Source organism: Geospiza fortis, unplaced genomic scaffold (genome assembly GCF_000277835.1).
Source record: "Geospiza fortis unplaced genomic scaffold, GeoFor_1.0 scaffold112, whole genome shotgun sequence".
Lineage (NCBI taxonomy): Eukaryota > Metazoa > Chordata > Aves > Passeriformes > Thraupidae > Geospiza > Geospiza fortis.
The window spans coordinates 7,985,710-7,994,293 of NW_005054298.1; the positions used below are offsets into that span (position 1 = coordinate 7,985,710).

The 8,584-nt window shown below is 47.9% G+C and overlaps 1 protein-coding gene across 1 annotated transcript in view; it reads left to right on the forward strand.

Moving 5' to 3' along the window:
- The first annotated feature begins 853 nt into the window (after positions 1 to 853).
- Positions 854 to 8,584, forward strand: part of ITGB5 (integrin subunit beta 5) — a 55,062-nt gene continuing 47,331 nt past the window's right edge. Inside the window, exons 1-2 of the mRNA XM_031057216.1 lie at positions 854 to 940; positions 7,815 to 8,019. The gene's annotated coding sequence lies outside the window, so the exon portion shown is untranslated. The remainder of the gene's footprint in view (positions 941 to 7,814; positions 8,020 to 8,584) is intronic.

An 8,584-nucleotide genomic window follows, 5' to 3' on the forward strand; every position in this document is an offset into this window, starting at 1 on the left:
TTTACTTGTGTGGTTCCAGTTCATTTTTAAAGCCCAAAGTGCAAACTGTGGATTTTGTAAGTGAAACCTGCTCGGGACCCCTTGTGCTGCTGCACACCAGCAATCCAGGAGCAAAGAGCATCAGCCTGGCTGATGCCCCTGCTGGGATCACAGGCAGGGAGAGCCCTCGCTGCCCTTCCACCCCTGCTGCCTTGGAAATGTCCCAGTGCAAACACACTGCACAGCTTAACCTGGATATCCTGTGGAAGTGTTTCTCGTAGTGAAATAAAAGTAATGTACTGCAACATGAGTCCACTGTGAGAATCACCTGTGTGGGAAGGGGAGATGAGTGTGTTTCAAGAGTGATTGAATATGAAAATTATGGGGAGAGGCCCCCCCATATATCCAGCTAGAAAAAAATGAGAAGATATGCCTAAAGATGTGTCTCTAAAAGTCAGCATCTCAGCTTTTGGACAGCCAGCTCCACATTTCAGAGTGGTCAAACAGTTACTGAGTTCTGCCTACAGCAATGGGAGTCTTTGATTAGGCATATGAGTAGCTGGACTCTGATTAACCAGACACCACTGAAAAAGAGTAAAGAAAAATCACCAGATTCAGTCATTTTTTAGAGGTTCTCAGCATCCCAAAGCAAGTTTCTGTCCTTTTCATTTACCTTAGGGAGGGAAAGGAAAACAAGATCTCCTTACAGGTGAAGAGAGATTTACAGCTTCTCCTGCCTTTTAGGCTCCAGGGAGATTATTTGCTCTTGTTTGAATTTACAGTGTGTTTAGTATTAAGAATGTCTCAGAACCCCCCCTAAGCCCTGTTTTGGAGTGGAATAACCATTCAGCCCACACTGTTCTCTCTTGCTGAAGGTCTCAATCTGTGCACCAGTGGAAGCGCCACATCCTGTGAAGAGTGTCTCCTCATCCATCCCAAGTGTGCCTGGTGCTCCAAGGAGGTAGGTGGGCACACCTCGTTTGACTTTCATGCTTTTTGTAGTGCTGGGAGGGAGCTCTTTTCTCATCTTGCCTGTTCCTGACTCGTGCCACAAGGGGTGAGTGAGGGCAGAGGATGCTCCATGCCGAGAGTATTTCGGGTTTATGGGATTCCTCAGCTCTTTGACATCATAGGAAATAAGTCTCTGACCCCACTTAGACCCCCACACACCCTCACAGAGCAGCACTGTTCCCTCAGTCCTTCTGTCCCTTCAATTACCTTCTTGTTTATGGTGGATGCTGGGTCCCTGCATGGGCTCTGTGTTCCAGGGAGCCTTGCTCCAAAGCTCTCTCCCCAGAAAGCCCCAAGCCCCTGGCTGGTGTCCTGCTACGTGTCCCTCGTCGTGTGGCCTGGCATGGGCTCTTTGTCTGTAACAAAGATAATTCTCCTTTCTGAATCTATTGTGTCATTTTGGGGGGGGTGACCCATGCTTCTGGCGTCGGTGCCATGAGTTTCACAGAGTAACTGGGCACCTCTGAGGGAAAACACATCCTTGTGCTGATGCTGATGCTGCTCACCCATAATTCACCTGCACCTCCTGGTTTGTGAGCAATTGCAAATACCTCCCCCTGCTCCCCAGGGGCTGCTCATGAGTTTAGGTCTATATATATATAATCCAGTATATGTCTTATCAAGCAGACTTACAATTTCTAGAGAACACGGTGTGTGAAAGCCCTAATAATGTTTGATGCATAGAAAGCAATTGTCTGCTTAGTGCCTGTCCTAGGTGTTCAGGAGAGAAGTATGGATGCTTTCAGATGCATGGAAAAATCTGAAACACAGGCTGGCACAGCTGCCTAGTCAGGAACCAATTTTGGGATGGTAGAACTCCAGAGCAGTAGGTGATCTTGAACCTCTCCATGGGCATGGCCAGTGGTGATGCTGTTCTGTTCCCTGGCCCTTATTCCTCTAGTGTGGCCATCCCTGTCCCCTTCTGGGCTCTCAGTTCACCTTCCAGCTGCAGCTGGTGTTGCTGAGCTGAGGATGCAGGCTCTGTCCTCTCTGCTGCTCCCCTCCCTCCTCCTGCCAGGCCTGCCTGGGGCAGCTGCCAGCTCCAGGGCAGAGGATGGGCTGGGGATGGAGATGGATGTGGGGTGAAGGTGGCTTCCAGTCCCTCTGGTTTGGGTCTCGGGGGGTGCCCCAAGCACTGTGTCTGTTTCAGTGGATGTTTCACTGGTAAGCACAGCTGCAGCTCTGCAGGGAAAACCCTGCAAACACCACGCTGATGCTGTCACAGTTTTCCTGGGTTGTTTTTTCCAGCCAGGCAATTGGTGTGCAGAAGGGAAAGGGTAAAGCAATAGATCTTGCTTCTGAGACATCTTGTAAACAGCTGTAAGAGCTCCTCTTCCAGCCAGCTAATCTGTGGTGGTGAGATTGGATCCAGGAACGCTGGCTCTTAAGCTCTGGGTACCCAATGGCTTGTGCTTTTTTTTGTTTTTTTGGGTTTTTTTCCTTACTTGGCATCAAAAGACAACTTTCTGCAGAATTCTGCTAGTGGAAATGTTTATCTGGTGGTCACTGTGACCACTAATTATACTAATGGGACTGGCAGCCTGACTCTTATCATGCAAACAGGGTAGTTACTGAAAAAAAAGAAAATTCCTGACTGGAATGGAGGGGCCAAGGAGGAAGATGGGTGTTTACAGGGAAGTCCTGTAATACTTCCTGACCTTTAGCCTGCAGAAGCTATTTAAAAATACACAGTTCAAGGCGTTTTGTGCCAAGAGCTATGTGTTCAAAAGCTGCTGTTCCTATTACATGCTACATGCTCAAACTTAGCAAGTTCTTATCCTAATTCTGTATTTTTTGTAATTTTTTTAGAATGTACTCTTTGAAACTAATTATTTCTCTTTAGCTGAGATCATCAGGTGAGGTAATGGGATTTCCAAGATACCTGGAATTTTTCAACTTCAGAAAATTTTAAAGTAATATTATAAACTCTATAATATCCGCCATCGTTTCATAGTCATTTCACCACCTTATTCCCCTTCCCTCTGCTGCAGCCTAGTCAGGTTTATTAAATTTATTAAATAGCTCTTCATGTGTTTTCCTTAGCTCTTTCCATTGGCTGCAGTTTGCTGTCTGTGTTTCCTGGTTGCATATATGCCAGTCAAATTTTATAGCTCTGCTGCTCTTTAAATATCAGGGGTAAGATGTTGGAGTGTGTTCCACAGATGGCTGCTGTGCTGTGGTAGAACCTCAGTCAGCTGATTTATGTGTATTTTGTGCTCCCTTTGCATTTACTTTACAGGTTTGTGAGCAGATTGGGCCAGCTTTTATCGACTTTGCAAGCAACAATTAACACTTTTGTCAGGAAATACATATAGTAGAAGTCTATCAGTACATGTATAATTTTATATATAATGTATACAGTATGTTAGAGATGTCTGTTATATGGTTTATATATATATATACATTGTAGAGCTCTATATATAACTGCATTGTATAGTTATATGTATAATTGATCTTCCTGTATATATATCCCTTCTTGTATTGCCTTTGGGGAAATATTTGGGGAATAATATCACTTGGTGATACCATCATACCAGTTTCTTTGGGAGCCCTATCCCAGTAGTTTCCCAGGAGGGATAAGGTTTCCTGAATTTACATTGCCCTGAATTGTGAGGGTAAGGGGATGTGTACGGATAGATCTTACAGCACAGCAGGCAAGGTGCTTTCACTTTATGACTGCCAGCTCCTGACCTGTTGGTACAGGGTGCACCACGTCCTCTGGCTTGGTTGGACTTCTTTTCACTCCTGCTTGTGCTCAGCATCCCTGTTCCCATCCAAAGGGGTGATGATGGATGAGCTGAGGACAGCAGCTTCTGGTGTGCAGCAGCCCTAGGGCCTCCCAGGGCTGCTGAGCTAACCACTGCTCTTTGGGCTCTTGGAAATTTGGGAGCAGGCATCGATTCTGTTGGCTTGTGGAAGAATACCTTGAAAGGCAGGCCTCAAGGGTGGTGATTTCAGTGGCACTTTGAAGAGGAGGTGTGAATATGGGGCCTTAACCATCACCTGAGCATGCCTTGAAGCAGGGCTCTCTGAGGGAGAATGACTCCTGGTGTGATGGAGGCTGCTGCAGCCTGTCCATCCACGCTGGAACTGAGGAATCTGCAGGGTCTAGGAGAAGCTGGAAATGGTGAGAAATTGCTGGCATGGTGCTGGTGAAATATTCTGACTGGAAGCTGCACACTGGCCTGTGGGGTTGCTCTATTTGGTTTCCATGTGTGGGACCAGAGGATGCTTGTGGAATTTTTTGCAGTGGCACCTGGTTGCCCAGGCTGAGCAGGACTTTTTGGGTTTGCTGGGGACAACAGGGAGTTCAGGAAGTGGCTTCAGTGCTGTCCTCTGAGCTGCCAGGGCAGGTGTGAAAGAAAGGTGGAGGTTTTAATTGTGATAAACCTTCCTGTGACAAACCTTTTTTATTTTTTTTTTTGCAGGGGGCTGCCAAAAAAAAAAAAAAAAGCTCTTCAAAAGAGCATTTGGGAGTACCAGTATGGGGGGAAATGTCACCATTACATTTTCTTTTTTGCTGCATTGGGGAGCAGTGTACCAGTGTGCAGAGGCTCCTCTTGTTGGTTGGATGTGTTTGTTAGGTGGATGAACTGTGTCCATCTGTCCATTGCCTATGTGGATGCATTCATGCGTGTATGTGGAAACCAGAGATACACATTAATTAAACTGGAATGTCCTTTTTGAGTAAGTGAACTGAAATTTCCCCAGTGGCACCCTCTGGTGCTTTTACCCCATCCTCTTCCATCTCAGAAATGTGTGTCTAGAGAATGAAGAAGAAAATCAAGGATGTTCCTAAAGGGAGCATGTCAAGTTTTTGTTTGGTTTTTTTTAATGGAGAAACCAGGCATGTTTCACACTGAATTAATGCAGAACTGGATTGATTAAAGCAAAAAATGATTGAGATCTTCATCAAAAAGAACAGGATGGCCTGAATGGTGGGGACATGCCTAGTTAGGAATTAGGTATTAGATACAGTGAGTGCTATTCTCCATTTTTATAGCATGAACCAAGCAATTTGTCTTAAAACTGTCAAACTGATGAGCATGTAATTGTCCCACTGTTGTCTCCATTCATCCTGTCTGCCTGTGTGCATTCCCCTTTGTGAGCTTCTGAGCACCAACCAGGGGGCTGGAGCAGCCAGAGTGAGTGACAGGGGCTGGGGGCTCCATCTTCCAGAGTGCTCCTCTGGGGCACAAAGCAAAGTTTGGGGTGGTTCCCCCTTGTGAGGGGCATCTGCTGCATTTCTTGCCCAAGCAGGCCTGCAGGCAGATGACTGGCAGATATGTGGGCACACTGAATTCCTTCACTGACCCCAAGGTGTTCTCTGCTTAGGGAAAATTGGGGTTTGAACCATCATATTGTGTCTGAGGTGCTGTGGGGCTGCCTTTTGGTGTGGTTTCTCATGAGCTGTCTGGACCTGTGCAATGCCCTTTATTCCCCAGGTCTGCTCATCCTTTTTCCCTTTACTGAACCCCAACGAGCCTTGATTTTCTCTGTCACAGAAAACTTTGCACTAGAGTTGGATGGTACCTGGTAGCCCCAGTTTTGGCTTTGGGTTTTGACCTATGGCTGTTTGTTTGCAGGGTGCAGTGGTGATTGCTGGGGCTTTCCCTGTCACCCTCCTGCTCAGTGTTACTCTGCCTGAGTAAGAAATCAAGATGAAGTAGGGGTCAGTCCTGCACCCCTGGGTGCTGAGCTGCACCACCCTCCCCTCAGGCATTTACACCACTGAGGGTGGATATTTTCTTCCATCTCAGGTAATACGGCTTTTCACAGGACAAGAAAATAGCTGGACTTGATTGGAGCTGCAGGTTAGCAATTGCTGCCCTTTGGCAAGTCCTCTGGACCCATTTTAGAACAAAGAGAAAAGAGCTGGATCAAGCAAGGGGAACCTGGAGGAGTGCAAAGGAACTGCTGACCTAAGAGTTGTGTAGGGGCTTTCCCCTGACCTCCTGGACATCCTTTGGAATCTTTGGAGCAGATGCTGGGAAGTCTTGGAAACACCTGATAGAAGCTGCAGTTATGTGAGCAGCCCTAAATATTGTCCCATTTGGATGCTTCTCTCCGATGTTAGTTACTTGAGAGTAACTACAAATTCCCAGCTGTGCTCCTGGGCTGTTTGTATTGCTTTTTGCAGCACTTTTTTTGAGTGTCCTTTCTAATAGGTGGCAGCAGAAATGAGCTGGCAGGGGTGTTTACCTGGAGCTGTGCTCTGAGTACTGGGAGAGTAGGAGAGCAAGGAGAGATCTCCCCCTGTTGCTGGGTGGATACGTCCAAGGGAACACCTGGACCCCAGCAGCTTTTTGCTGGTTTCAGGTAAAACCACATCTGGGAAAAACTTTTCTCCAAGGTTGCCTGAAATGTGCAGCTCTGAAAGGCTGGGCGTTGTTTTCAGTTTTGTGAGGGATTCTGATTTTTATTTTGTCATGCTGGAGATGATTTAAATAGTCCCAGTCCTCCTTTTTTGGAAGTTCATCTGTTTACACGGCGCGTTCCAAGAAATTTGTGCTCGTATCCATCTGATGTGCCGTTGTCGGTTTCTTGGCTGGACCCTGCTGCTGGATGCTGGAATGCAAACCTCTCATTTTTCAAATAGCATTGGGACCTTGTAGTGAGAAAAATGCAGCTGAAAGCCTCTGTCTGTGTCCCAGAGCCCTGTATCCAAGCTTGTCCTTGAGGGACCCCTGGAGATCACCCCATGAGGATCTGTCAGGAGCCTCTCCCTCCTTGATGTCTCTCCTGTCCTCTGCCATGCTGGAGTTTCAGCAATGTGAGGTTTATTCAGCCCCACACTGGTTTTGGCTGAGCAGCTGAAGGAGGGGCTGGCATGGCTGCAAGCATCTTCTCTGCATTATTTCATGTCATATTAGTCCCTCAGCCCTGGAGCTGAAGAGGGTTGTCTCTATTGTTGTAGTGCAGAAGTAAGTAGGAATCGACTGTTGAAAACCCAGTAAGTTTTGGGCATGTGACTTGTTCCCTTTGGCACTTTTGGGGAAAAAAAAAAAGGCATTCTAACAAACAGGCTCTTGCAAAAGGGTGCATTGTGTTCTGGCTGTTCCTGAGTGCTGCCCTGCACAAGGCTGCTTTGTGCACCACGCACGGGGCTTGCAGCAAGGGCTGGAGCTCTGGGATGGGTGTTGGGAAGCTCCTGGCCATCCTTTGGCAGTGAGCCTCTGCCTGCACCTTGCTGCCTGTGCCTGACTCTCTGTGGTGGGCACAGTCTGCATTTTCACCAGCTCCCGTGAAGTTTCTCCCACCTCCCTTATTCCCCACACAGGGCTTGTGTGGGGACGTGTCTCACCCAGGGGAGAGGGAGCCACCCAGCCTATCTTCAGCTTCACATCTTTACTTGGCCCTCTCTGGGTTGGTGGGTTTGTCCTGCTTCCCTCAGTGCCACCTCCTTGTCCTTTCTTCTGTCTTCTGCAAAGCTCCTTTGAGATGGTGCATGTGCATAAAATAATAGGGATGGCAATGGGCTGTCCCTGCAGCAAACCAAGTGCTTTGCCTTGCTCTCTTGTGGCCAGGGCTGGGAACAGGTGCTGCTGCTGTGGCTGAGCTGAAAACACAGGCTTAGGTTTCTGTTTCAGTGCTCTGTGAGCAAACTCAGTGTTCAAATCCTCAATAGAACTTCCTTTTTTGGTTGATCCTTTTGAAAGGCTCAAGGCTCAGTGCAGGCTCCTTCCAAGAACAGTCACCACAAAGGGCACCAGCTTCTCCTTGTCATCACCTAGTTGTTAGATACCAGCATGTCAAAACAAAGCCCCTGCTCTGGGATTGATGCATTCCCCTCCTCTTCCTTTTTGTCCCTCTTTTCCCCCCAGGATTTCAGCAGCACAAAGTCCATCACATCCCGGTGCGACTTCCTGCAGAACCTGCTTGCGAACGGCTGCGCCGGAGCCATCGAGAACCCCAGCAGCAGCATCAGCGTGGTGAGGAACGTCCCTCTGAGCAGCAAGGGCTCTGGCCAGAGCCACCTGGACGTCACACAGATCACACCTCAGAAGGTCGCCTTGAATCTTCGTCCTGGTGAGTCCCCAGCGGCTCCGTGGGGCGTGGAGGGAGGGAGAAAGGGTGGCCAGGATGTGCCAAGAGCACGTTGTAGGTTGTGGCCTTGTAGCCCACTAAAGCAGGTGACTGCTGGCCCCTTCCATACCTTTGAACTTTGCTGGTGAGTCACAAACAGGTTTGGGGCTGGGGCACGTGTTCTCCATGAGAGGACCCTGCTGTTGGGCAAAGTCAGTCAATGCCCACCCACAACTGCTACCAGAAATGGTTTTAACACCTGCATGTGTTTAGGAGGAACCTGCTCGGCTTCAAAATGGAATCACTGTGTGGAAGGAGTTAAAATAACTTTGGTTCCTCCGCTAAGCTGACAGGGCATGACTCTAAACTGAGACAGATCCTTCTATAAATTGGAAACAAACCCACATATCTGTTTTCTGTCAGGATGCAAAAGAGCTATGGGATCAAGGCAGAAGATGGAGATTTGAACTTGTGACTCAGGCCTTGGACTATAGCCAGGCCCCTCTTTCATTCTCCTGAGCCATCACTTTTCTTCAATCTCTTCCTTTTAATTAAAAATTAGAAGGGA